Source organism: Crocodylus porosus, unplaced genomic scaffold, assembly GCF_001723895.1.
Source record: "Crocodylus porosus isolate Cpor-Errol unplaced genomic scaffold, CroPor_comp1, whole genome shotgun sequence".
Taxonomy (NCBI): Eukaryota; Metazoa; Chordata; order Crocodylia; family Crocodylidae; genus Crocodylus; species Crocodylus porosus.
In genome coordinates, this window is record NW_017728943.1 from 4,593,952 (window position 1) to 4,607,495 (window position 13,544).

The following is a 13,544-nucleotide window of genomic DNA, read 5'->3' on the forward strand; positions in this document are numbered from 1 at the left end:
GCCAAAGCTTTGTCTAGCCGCATCTTAAAACCTCCAAGGATGGAAATTCCACCACCTCTCCTGTTAACATGTTCCAGTGTTTTACTACCTTCCTAGTAAGAAAATTCTTTCTAATATCTAACCCAGGGGTTTTCAACCTTTTTTTAACAAGTGTACCACCTCTGTCTCAAAGTTTCACCTGTTGTACACCTTTATATTTTTTTCTTGATTTTAAGGGGTGGAGGGAGGGGTGCAGATCGAGGCCCTGCAGTGGGGAGGGAGTGGGGCAGGGGCAGGCACTGCTCAGGCACGGTGGGGCGCAGGACGGAGCCACAAGTGGCTCATCTGGAGGGTGGGAGGGATGGCTCCTGCTGCTGCATGTGTCCTGGGAGGGCATGGGGGCATGTGCTCCCAGATCTGTTGGGGGGGATGGGCAAGCTGCTGCTGTGGGGGCACTGGGCTCTTTCTGGTGGGGGGCCGGGCTGCGCTCAGAGCGGGCGGCAGCAGCACTGGGAGGGGCTATGGGAGGGGCTGATGCCACCCCAAAATTTTCCATAGCCCACTCAGGCCCCCTTCCCAGAACAGCCCGGTGCTGCCCTGGCCCCAGCCCACAGCGGCCCACAGCCTGCCACATCCTGCATGCACATGTGGGGGCACATGCCCCTCATGTCCTCCTAGGGTGTGTGCAGCAGCAAGAGTTGCCACCTGCGCCCCCACCCTCTGCATCCCCCAGATGAGCTGCTTGTGACTCTGTCCCACGCTCTGCCTGGCTGTGCAGCACCTGACCCTGCTTCAGGCCCAGCCCTAGCCTCAACCCCAACCCAACCCCAACCCCACTCCCTCCCTCGCTTTGGGGGCCTATGGGAGTGGTGCTACGGGGGGAGGCTGCAGTCATTTCAGAATTTGCAGTAGCCCCCACCCCCAACTGCCCTGCCAGCGCCGCCACCCCCCCCCGAACACAGCCCGCCCCAGCCCAGCCCCTGCTGGGAAGAGCCCAGTACGGCCCAGGCCTCAGCCCACCCTGCCCCACGCGCAGATCTGGAGGTATGTGCCCCAGCCCTACAACATACTTACCAGCCGGACCCTGCTGCTCTCCACGTGGCCAGGCTGCACTTCTGACTGCCCACACACACGCAGAGTTCTGTGGTACCCCCTATGACCCTTTTAAGTACCCCTAGGGGTATGCAACCCCCCTGGTTGACAACTACTGATCTAACCGAAACTTCCCTTGCTGCAACTTGAGGTTGTTGCTCTTTGTTCTGTCATCTGCCACCATTGAGAACAGTCTAATTCCATCCTCTTTTGAACCCCTCTTCAGGTAGCTGAAGGCTACTATTGAAGTCCCTCTCAGTCCTATTCTCTAGATCCCTTCTACAGTGAGTCCTGTGTCCCACTCCCCCTGCCCTCCTGTCTGTTTTTCAGCTAACCAAACCAGCCTCCCCCAACCCCGTGTGTATGTGTCTCCCCTCCCCTGGCTCCAGCCCTTGGGTCCACTTTCAAGGGGCTCTGAACTGAGTCTACTTTCAGTGGTGCACACCGAGGCACCTGCACCAGGAGTGCCCCCTAGGCCAACAGGGGGCACAACAGGTCCCCACTGGAGAGAGGGGTGCCCTCACCACTGGCACCTCTGGCACCCTAGCTGCAGCACCCAGTCCCCCCACAAGCTCAGGAGACCCTGCGCCTCAGCCACCAGTGGGATTCCAGGGTGGTGATGGGGAACAGGCAGAAGAGGGGAGGGAGCGGGATGCCCCTACCCCAGACCCCATCCCCACTGCAACCATCCCACCTCACCCTCCTCTTCTCCTCCCCCCAATCCCATGCCTCCCCATTGCCCTAAAGCTGATCCACCCGAGGATGACCCCATGGCTGAGTGGGTACTGGTCCCCTTTGGGCAGCGCTCCATTGCCAAAGCAAAGCAGAAGGCCCAGGTGCAGCTCAGACACTCCAATATGGAGGAAGTCCCCCTCCAGCCCACCAAGAGGAGGGCAGAACTGAAAGAAATCCCTATCACCCCCTGAGCTGCACCAGACATCCCACCCCCAGGGAAAATTAAAAGAGCTGACTCCATGGAGAAGGATGTAGGACAGCCATGCCATCCTGGAGAGGGACCCTTGGAGGAGACCCGCTACTCTGCCACCATGACTTGCCTCCCAACACTGTGAGCACCAGGACAGTGGTTTTGGCCACCCCTGGGTTGGGTCTGGCAGTAGGCCCCTCCCCCCTCTGAACATCTGGGGAAGGTGGGAGCTCTGGGGCTCACCCTGGTGAACCCTGATGGAGAAGATCCCCTTCCCTAAGACAGGGTGCAGCTCACTTGGGACCAATGAGGGGACTTCTACCGCATCCTTAACATCATGAGGGTGCTGGTGGGGGAAGGCAGGGGGCTGAAACGGTGCAATGCTGGGAACATGTGGGCCCATAGCTTCCAAGATACCCTGTCTATGGGAGGGTGGCAGGATTGCTACTAGGCTCTGGGCCTGGCATTGCTGCTCATGAGGCCTCTGCTGAGTCTGCTGATGCCCCCCAGCAATGAGGTCACTCAACATCATGACCCTTAATGTCTGTGGCTACAGGATGGGTCTCCACAGGTGCCAGGCACTCTCTTTCCTTTGGGAGCGGGGGTCCTCTGTGCTTTTCCTGCAGGAGATCCACATGATTCCAGCCACTGAAATCAGCTGGCAACTGGAGTGGAAAGACAGGGTGTATTTCAGCCACCTGACAGACATTATATGGGGTGGCTATCCTGTCCTCCCCGAGCCTGCAGCCAGAAATCCTCTGGGACACTGAGGTGGTGCTGGGCCATCTGCTCCATCTCAGAGACTTGTTCTAAACCTGCTGAACATCTATGCCTTGTGTACAACTCGGAGATGGCCTGGTTCTACCAGCAGGTGGCTGCCTGCCTTGGTACCCTCAACCTTCACAAGTGCTTGGTTCTTGATGGAGTGTTTAATGTCACCTTCAAGATGCAGGACTGCAAAAGCAAGGAGTAGAGCCAGGCTGCTTCCAACATCCTCAGGGGGGTTCTCCTGCCATGCCCTGGTGGATGTTTGATGCACCTGCCACCCTCACGACACCATGACCTTCACCTGTGTGAGCATGAAGGAGGATCAGGCATGTCACTCCTGGTTGGACCAAATTTACATCTCAGTGCTGAACACCACCCAAGTCCATACCTCTGGCATTAGGCCAGCCCTCTTCAGCAACCACCATCTTGTCTATGCTTGTGTCATGCTGCAGTCCAGGTGTTTGGGGTTGGCTTACTGCACTTTAACAACGGCCTGCTAGAGGTTGTGGACTTTGTGGCAGCCTTCCAGGAGTTCTGGCTGGTTTGGCATGAGCAGTAGTTGGCCTTCCCTGTGGCTAAAGATGGTGGGAGATGAGGAAGGTGTATGTCCCTTTCTTTTGCCACAGATACACCTAGGGGCACAGCTGGCAGAGGGAGGCAGCCAGGAACCAGTTCGAGAGGAAGGTGCCCGTGTTGGAACGGTACTTGTCCACTGACAATCCATCCCTCTGTGGAGAATGTTGGGAGAAGCAGGAGAAGATCCAAGCTGTGGATAACTGCCATGCCCATGGTGCATTTGTCTGCTCATAGATCCAGCTCCTCCAGGAGATGGACTGCAGCCCCTGCTTCTATATCCTGAAGAGGAAGGGTGCCAAGAAGTACATTGCCTGCCTCTTGGTGGTTAATGAAATCCCCCTCACGGATCCTGGTGAGCTGCAAGAGAGGGTAAGGATTTCTATCCAGAGCTCTTCTCACTGAACCCAATCAACACCAATACCCAACAGGTCCTGCAGGAGGGACTGCCACAGTTCAGTGTGGGTGACTGGGACCAGCTGGAGGCTCCTCTCACCCCGGCTGAGCTCTCAGGCACCCTCTGTCTGATGCCCACTAACAAAGTGCCAGGCATCGATGGGCTGACTTCAGAGTTCTTCTATGCCTTTTGGGATGCCCTTGGCCCAGACCTTGCTGTAGTCTGGGCCAAGTGCAAAGGGGATAGGGAGCTCCCCCTGTCAAGCAGGATGGCTGTGCTGACCCTCTTGCCCAAGCAGGGAGACCCCTATGACTTGAGGAACTGGTGTTCTTCCCTCCTTTGCATGGACTACAAGGTGATAGTGAAGGCTAGCACAGGCACCTGAAGTCTGTGCTAGCAGACATGATCCACCCTAACTAGATATACATGCTGCTAGGGAGGACCATCTTCAATAATTTGTACCAGGTCTGGGACCTCCTTGAGTTCACATGCTAGGTGGGCTTGTCATTCACCCTCCTGTTCCTCAGCATTTGAAAGGGTGGATTATGGGTACCTCACAGGTGTGCTGAGGTGTTTGGCTTCAGTCTCTGTCTTGTGTGGTTTCTCCAGGTGTTGTATGTGTGGTCAAGTTCAACTGGATGCTGATGGAGCCCATCACATTCAGGCAGGGAGGGTATCAAGGCTGCCCGCAGTCAGGCCTGCTCTATGCCATTGCTTTTGAGCCTTTCCTGTGCCTTCTGTGAAGGCAGATGGCAGGACTGGTGCTCTAAAAGCTAGCTGCTAGACTCGCTCTGTCAGACACTGCTTCAGCACCCTGCCCATGCCCCTGGAGCTCTTATTCAGCTCCAGTGATGAGTGCTAGGGGTCTTCTGGCCTGGACAACACTGGGTCTGTGTAGGAGTCCTAAGCCTCCTCTTGTGGGAGGACAAGCAGGGCCTGGTCTGCCTCTACAGTCAGGTCCACATCTGACCTTGTCCTGCTGACCTGCCCCGGAGACGGGCAGGCCGGGGGCGGCTCGGCGGGCCCGGGCACTGGTGCGGGGCCCCGCGGTCGGTGCCCCCCCCACCCGGGCAAGGAGTACAGTGTTGGTAGCAATGCAGCATGGAGCCATGGTCTCTACCTCCAGGTCCCCAGACATGGTCACCCAGGGCACTGACCTCTTCACTGAGCCCCTACTGAAAAACCCACAGCTGGTAGTGCCAGAAATGGAGCTGCCCTGTGTGCACTGCCAGGAGGATGGTCCTGGCCAACATCACTGATATCGGTGATCTTCTGGACTATGCCAGGCAGGGGTAGACAGATCCTGCTGTGCCAGCCCAGTGCATGGAGCTGCCTACGCTGCATGTGCCCTGCCTCCTACTCCAAGAGGTCAAGACCACCCAGCCAGATACTACTGTTGACTACATCAACCAGGTCCAGCATGAGGGCAGTCTTTGGGGGAGCACCTACAAAGGCTAAATACCTACAAGTCAGCAGGACCAGATGAACTACATCCAAGGGTCCTAAAAGAACTGGCAAATGTCATTGTGCAACTGATAGCAAAATTATTTGAAGACTCGTGGCACTCAGGAGAGGTCCCAGAAGATTAGAAGGCCAGCATGGTGCCTATTTTTAAGAAAGGGAGACAGGAGGACCTGGGAAATTACAGGCCAATCAGTTTGACCTCAATCCCTGGTAAAATCCTGGAGAAAATTATCAAATAATTCATTACAGACAGGCTAGCAGAAGGCAATATTCTGAAGAATAGCCAACATGGCTTTGTTATGGACACATCATGCCAGACTAACCTCATTTCCTTCTACAGTCAAGTTACTTACCACCTGGATGGGGGAAATGAGGTTGATGTCATATACCTGGACTTCAAAAAGACCTTTGACCTGGTCTCCCACAAAGTCCTCATAAAAAAATTGGGGAAAAGGTGCCTCAACTATTTTATGGTCTGGTGGCTAGGTAACTGGCTTTGTGGTACGACCCAGAGAGTATTGATTGACAGAACTGAGTCATGATGGCAGAGGGTGACCAGTGGCATGCCTCAGGGTTCAGTACTTGGACCAGTGCTATTCAACATGTTCATCAACTACTTGGATTCAGTTAAAAGTGAACTAGCAAAGTTCGCTGATGACACCACACCATGGGGGAGTGTGGTCATGCTCAAAGACAAGCTAGCAATACAGGCCGACCTGGTCAGGCTCGTGAGGTGGGCAGACCTCAACCAGATGTTGTTTAATATGGAGAAATGTAAAGTGCTCCACTTGGGGAGGAATAATCCACAACACACAGGCTCAGCAGTGCTATGCTTGCTAGCATCACATCTGAACAAGACCTGGGTGTGGTGATAGACAACAAAATGAACATGAACTACCATGAGAGACTGGTGCCACCTTGGGGAGGGGGGCACGTGCCCCCCCAGTGACATGTCAGCAACTGGGGGGGAGTCCCCCCACAGCTGATCTCGCCAACCAGAAGTGGCCGTGATGCTTCACCTGGCACTCCTCCTCCCCAGCTGGCACTCATGGGGGGGGGCACCGGTGTTCCCATCTGCTCCCCCCCCCATCGCCTAAGCAGGGAGTGCGGCCTGCCAGGGGATGCACCAACACTCTTAGGGGGTGCACATGCAGCCCCTACATCTTGCCACTGTGAGCCACCAATGCAATATCATAGATGGCAGAGCTAATCAAACACTGGCATGCATGTACTGACGCATCTTAAGCAGGGCTCAGGATGTCATGCTCCTTCTCTACTCAGCCTTGGTGAGGCTGCAGCTGGAGTTCTGCATCGTTCTGGGTGCCACACTTCAGGAAGGATGTGGAGAAGCTTAAGAGAGTCCAAAGGAGGGCCACACACATGATTAGAGGCCTAGAGACCAGGTCATATGAGAAGAGGCTGAAAGACTTGGGACTGTTCAGCCCAGAGAAGAAAAGACTCAGAAGGGACTTGGTGGCAGCCTATAAGTATACCAAGAGCATACATCAGGGCCTGGGGGAGCATCTGTTCACCAAGGCCCCCCAAGGGAGGACAAGAAATAATGGAAACAAGCTGATTGATCACTTCTAGATATATAGATATATATCAAATTAATACAGATTCCAATAAAGTTACATTTATTTTTCCTTTAATCTTAAACTGAATAATGTAGCCCTAGGCCCTTAGCATACTATTAAAGCTTCTAGTTTATTTTTACCTGAAAAAAATGTGGTGCATTACATAGGATGATACATCAAACCATCTGCAGCCCCTTTTCAAAATTCCAGATTCACCCATGGGTACCATACATTGCAATAGTGTTCTTTGCCTGTCTTCTGGTACCTAAACCAATATATATTCACCTGTATTTTGCATAGGCTATATTATAGTTTATTGACAAATGAGTGAAATAAAATATATGTGCACATTATTGGGTTATTATGACATCACAGGAATTTTGAGAGTGAAGCTTGCATGGATTGTACTAAGATGTTCTCACAGGTGCCCTGTGTTCATTGTATGTGATCATTGACCCAAAATGTAGACAAAATAAAATTATACCCTTCACAGAGCAAGATTTGTAGGTATGTAATTTATTATCTAGACTAAACATTTATTTGTTCACCCTTTTTAATCTGATGATATCTGTCACCTCTTTTCAGAAAAGAGGTAGCTTTAGTTTTCATTAAATAAATCTAGGTCTATTATCCTTTTCATGCCTCTGACATTTTCAAATATCAAATTATTGACTATTATCCATCTCCTTAGTCCAACCTAGCTAAGGAAAACGTTATTTTCTCTTTTCTTAACAGATGCTAAATAGGTTTGGCAGCAAGGCAGGTGTTAATGGAGGTTGCCACCTGACTCTTAGGGCACTTACACAAGTTACATTTTTCACATGATTGGGCCCCTAAAAGCACTCTACAGTCATGCCGTGACACATGCACAGCTGCAGAACACTTTTAAAATGGCAGATCACATGAAAAAAATAACCCTCCTCAAATGAGGTATTAGATGAAGGTGCTCTGCATTAGAGTGGGAAGAGTGGGAGACCAGGGTCTATCCCTGGTTCTGCCACTGACTTCCTGTGCGTGACTTTGGGCAAATTACTTTTCCACTTTGTGAATCTGTTTCTCTCTTACTGTTTGTCCTGTCTATTTAGTGCAATGAAGTTCCAGTTTCAGGTGGGGTCTTTAGGTGCTACTGTAGTAAGATTGTTCTCTTCCCTTTGAAATGATTTTTCCAGAACCAGCAGACATGATTTTTTATCTTGTTTTAATTCTAAATTAAACCTATTTTCTCCTCTATGATTAATATAAATTAGACATTAAGACTTCCTTAGCAGAAGTGACAGCAACTGCTGTAGTTTAGATTCAGTAGACTCCTATTTCAGTGATATTTTCAGAAACTTTTTCCTTTGGATTATGTTTTTCATACTTCCTGGCCGACCAATTTATGTTTTAAAAGAATGAGCAGAAATGTGACAGGCAGGGCTGGGAGAAGAGCTCCAGTAGACCTTGTTAGACCCTAGCAGATTAGGAAGAGATTAGTGCATCTTTAAGGTACCCTAAGTAGCAGCGAGGTAGAGTAGAGCTAAGATTATTATATTTTCAAAATAGGAACATCAATTTTTAGGATCTCCAAATTAATATGAAATCAGGAATTTCTGCAGATGCAATGCTGCAGTTGCTTACAGATGATGACTATCTGAAACTGTGCTTTATAACCATACAGTTGCCAGAGGATTTCTGTTTCAGGTGAAGAGAGAAATGAGGGTACTGAAGGACCAAAGGTACCCATCTGTTTCTAACCAACCTTCTTAGAAGGGCCAGAGCAGGGGTTTTGTTCTAATAAGGATGAGTCACCTTTGTATAATAGGCTTCGGCCTTGAATAATGGTCAGCATAAAGCTTGTTCAGTACCCAATTAAGGTAAAAGAGAACTACAGAAATAATTTTTCATTCATACAGCAGGAATTTTTTAATAAAGGGTCTCTATGCTTACTGTAACAACCTTCAAGGAACCTGCAGTTTGAAGTAGGATTTATAGGAAGGACAATCTTGACAGTGACACCAGTAAGCTTCCAGGAAACTCCAGTCCAGATAAAGTCCTTTTATTATTTCAGAGTCCTCTGTGCATGAAAAAATTATAAACAAAACCAGTGGTTTCAAGTGAAAACCAGGAAATTTAGGGATCCTAAAATAAGTCATATTAAAAAGCAGGATTGTGCCAATAAAACTGGAACGTGGCCTCTAGAGGCAGAGCTAACCTTGCCAGAGGGGAAGATCCAGAATGACTATATCTCTCTCCAAGCAGCCTGTTAGAGGGCACAGCCTGCTCTCCCCTGTACACTTAACTGTTCCTTTGCCTTGAGTAGGGGAAGGGAAGGCCAAGGCCTGTCCCTATCTCTTCCCCTCTGTCCCGGGGAGACAACTAGTAAACTGGGCTTACCTGTAGAACCCAAGGAGGAACACGCGACGCCGCCAAGAGGACCCACGTGGCGCGTCAGCCGCTTGTTTATACAGGTGCATCCAGCCGGTGATGTCAGGAAAGGACGGCAGCCAGGGAAGTTAAAAGCAGCAGCTGCAGCCGCGGAAAAGACGGATAGCCCCAGGACAGAGCAATTAACAGCTCCGCTGGCGAGAGGGGCGGAGAGCCCCAGGGAGAGGCAGCTACTGGCTCCACCAGGGAGACAGCGGGGCTCCAAAGGAGCAGAGGCAGACAGCATGGCTGGAGGCTGCTCCTGACAGAAGAGGAGCAGGAAGCACAGCCACGGAGGGCCCAACGGGATATGAACCCGAAGACAGCGTGACCCACAGGTGGAGTGCCAGGGCAGCGGTGTGGAGACTCTGCCACACAAAGGGGGAGAAGACCTGAGAGAGCCCTGAAAGGGTGTAGCCGGGGCGGGGATCGCCGCTGAGCCACCGTGCCAGGAAACTGTAGGGGCACTAGGGAGATTAGGGGCCAGGGACAGCCCAGGAGGACCGGGGAGGTCCAGATAGGATCTTCAGCCTGTAGAGGGGCCAAGGAGCTGGTCTTTAAGTTTGTTTATGGTTTTGTTTTCCAGATGGCGGATCCCTTAGCTGGGATAGCTGAGGGGGCATCTTCATAGAAATAGGGTCGAGGGTGCTTTAGGTGAGTCCAAACCTCTGCTGCGACCTCATACAGGGTCAAACAGGGAGAAGGAAAGAGGGAACTTGGGTCAAGCTGGTCGGTGAGCACCCTGACGGGGACAGGCCAGGTGGAGAGGGAATATCACCCCATCACTGAGCAATTGGACCCACAGAAGAAGAACGCACTAGAGGTGGCATGAGGCCGGGGTGCAGGGGTGGCAGAGCCCCAGGATGTGACCGCCAAGGGATCTGGGCCACGGAGTATACAACAAACCGACCTTGACACTGAAGAACATCAAGTCGTGGCAGGCAAGAACAAGGTTGGGGACTTGGGCGAAAGAGAGCTGCTCTGATACTGAAGCGGTCCCAAGAGGATAGTGACATCTACCTACAGACTAGAACTACTGAAGAAAGGGGAATCACAACCCGGCGGTCACACCCTCCTATGTTTATGAAATGCTAAGGTTGCAAGTGAGGCATTGGAAAAAAAAACAAAAAAACCAAACAGTTTTAACAATAAGGTAAATATCTTTGTCTTGCTCACACTATATATGGTGAGCAACCTGGATTATGATGTACATATAAGAGGTCTAGTTGGATGCCTAATGAATCCGTTTGTGCCTGACAAGCTCAATTTGAGAGCATCACTGCTTGTTACAAGTTTTGCAGATCCCTATGTAGTCTGAGTTGGAGTCACAATTTACAGCATGCTGCTTTCTTCTTTCTTGCTTTGCTTCCATCCTCTGGATCGAAGCTTCTTCATGTTGAGCTGTACCCAGTACCAGTTGTTCCCTCTAAGTCAGGGGCAGGCAATTATCTTGGGTGGAGGGCTGCTTACGAAGTTTTGGCAAGCCACTGAGGGCCACAAGAGTAGCCCCACCCCTTGACATGTGCCCCACCCCCTGTTTGCCATCTTGGGACTGGAAGTCTCACCTCCTAACCCCTGACCTTTGCCACCAGAAGTCCCTCCCTTTGCCCCCCCCAGGTACTCCTTTCAACAAGAGTTTGCCATCTTGGAACCAGGAAAATACCAAGTTACATTCTAAAGATAAAAAAAATCTACTTCAACATTCATTAATTTCATTAAAAAAATTCTTTTTGTCCTGATTTATATGCATGTATGGTGTACAGAGGTGATTGCATAATAACTTAAAATGAAGTCTTATTCTTGTATATTGTAGAGCGGTGTGGGTGGCTGGGTATAGGTTTGTGTGTGTGTGTGGGGATGTGTGTGGGGTTCGTGGTGGGGTGGATAGGTGTGGGAGTATGTGGGTGTGTGGATATGAGGCTTGTGGGGGGCTGTGAATGTGTGGAGGGGGAGGATTTGCTCACAGGCTCCCTTCAGCAGGCAGAGCTGTCCCCATTCCCCAGCACTTCTCCAAGCCTGGGCTTGTGCTCCTGCTGCTCCTGGACCTGGGGCACTGGCACGCCCCCTTGCTCCCGCTTGCAGCCATTTCCCCTTCCATCTGCCACCGCTGCCCTTCTGCAGCTTCCCCATCCCCACCAATCACTGCTCCGGCACCACATCCCAGCTGCATGGCCAAGACTGCAGGATGCAGCAGGAGCCAGACCAGCCAGCTAGCACCACATGGAGCCAGCCAAGAATCACAGGGGCCAGCGCAGCTCCTGTTGCATTCTGTGGCCCAGTGCTGTAGTTGGGAACCACGTGGTGCCAGAGTGGCAGGTGGGGGTGGAGGGGAGTGGTGGCAGCAGTGGGCAAATGGTTGCAGCAGGTTAGGGCAAGTGGGAGTGAACAGGCATACAGAGCACAGTGACATGTCAGTGCACTGGGGCCAGCGCTGGCAGGGCCCAGAGTGGGGTGTCAGGTGCACAGGATGGGCCCCAGCAGGGGCTCTATGGAGCCATGCCAGGCTGTGTCAGCAGGGAGAGGGTGAGCTGGCCTAGCTTCAGAGCCCCTGCTAACCCAGGCCCCATGCTCTAGCTGCCCCACTCTAGGCCCCTGCTGGCCCTAGCTCTGGTGCACTAGCATGAACCCCATGTTCCCACCCAGCTGTTGCTGTGCTCTGTGCACCTGCTTGCTGCCCCTTCCCCATCCACCTACTATTGCTTTCACCCCTTCCCTGCCTGTGGCTGCTGCAGCTCCTCTCCAACCCTGTGTTGGCCACTCCAGCACCATGTGGTTCCTAGCTGCAGCACTGGGACTGCAGCAGCTGGCTTGGCCTTACCCTGAGGACTGGGACAGTTGCCCATGGTCCTCCCCTGCCTCCCCCCCACCTCTTATCTGAATTTCCTCGCAGTGTAGGGAGGCATGAACAGCCCCAGTCTTGAGCCAGAACCCTCTGCTAGACAGAGGCAGGCAGGCCGGCCTTGCTTCTGCAGCTGCTTCACCCCACTTGTGGCTTCCCCCCCCCCCCCGAGTCCTACTGCACCTGGCTCCTGTCATCTTTGACAGGCAGCCAGGGGCAGATTAATAGTAATTGTCTAAATTTTTTAGGGGCCCCACAGGCCAGATAGAATGGCCTGACAGGCTGAATCCAGGCCACAAACCATATATTGCCCATCCCTGCTCTAGGTTACACAGGATTCTGTGTGCTCCTCCTAGTTTTCTACATTGATGTTGAACAACTTCATATAATTTCTGCACATATTATGGTACTGTTATAGAGGGCAACCTCACTTTCTAAAGGCATCTTGAATCTCACTATACAAAATATTCTTGGGGCTGTAGTTTTCTCCCATTCTCATTACATGGTCAATCGATTACAATATTTTCTTCTTGATGGTAGTTTTCAAGTGTGCAAGTCCTACATGTTCCAGTATCTCTGGGTTTAGTATTCTGTCTTTTTATTTATTTTCAGGATATATATATTTTTAAACTGTTTATATTTTTATATATTGTTGTGGTAATACTGCTGCTACAGGAAGTGCCTCCATCTCCAGACATGTATTAAGGAATCTAATAAAAAAGTGCTCTACAATTTCTTATTTTCTAAACAAGCAAGGTATGCGCAAAGGCCTTTCTTAGCGATACAGAAAAGTCTTACAGCAATTTATTATATTTTGATATAGTAAAAGTTTTGTTTTCATTCTGGTATTCTGTATGGTTACATTTCAAACTGAGGTAGGACAAAACTTATAGAAAATGAAGAAGCCTCCTTTCCAATTTCCTTAGCTGTGCTTTTGGAGGTAGGGTTAAATTCTGTCAGATATTTCATGTAGTCACCCAAGTCCATTCACTTTTACTTGTTTTAGAGTTGTACCCACTAGCTCCTGAGACTGTCATCCTGACTTGCACTGGCAGATAGGATAGTGGAATCACTGAGTAGTTGCCTTTAGTGATAGATCTGATCTTAGATCAGATATTTCAAACAACAATAAGATACTATGGCCCAACTATACAAGGTGCTGAGAACCTCTTGAATAATACTGAGCTCACTGACAATCAAGGATATTTGTGCCATCAGGAAGCACCTAGTGCATTGCAGGAACAAGCTCTAATATAGGTCATTAAAAATTTGACAGATACTCAGTCAATAGCAGTTGCTCAGAATAGGCAAGTTTCCTGCCTTTAGTACATATTGGATTAATCCAGTACTCAACCCTAATGAAAATTTACTTTGATCAGATTCCTAGTTTCCGTCTTCTAAACTACTAGATCTCATTGCTTCCGATTTCTTGATAATGACCATAGCAAATTCATTTAGTATTTGGTTACTCTGTAATTACACGGTTTTTAATTAGTTAGTGAAGGCTGTACAGGTATTAGTACAAAG

The 13,544-nt window shown here is 50.6% G+C and overlaps 1 protein-coding gene across 1 annotated transcript in view; it reads left to right on the forward strand.

Annotated features, from left to right (window-relative positions):
• The window catches only part of MARCH10 (membrane associated ring-CH-type finger 10), a 110,257-nt gene that overhangs the window by 2,763 nt on the left and 93,950 nt on the right, over positions 1-13,544 (forward strand). The window lies entirely within an intron of this gene.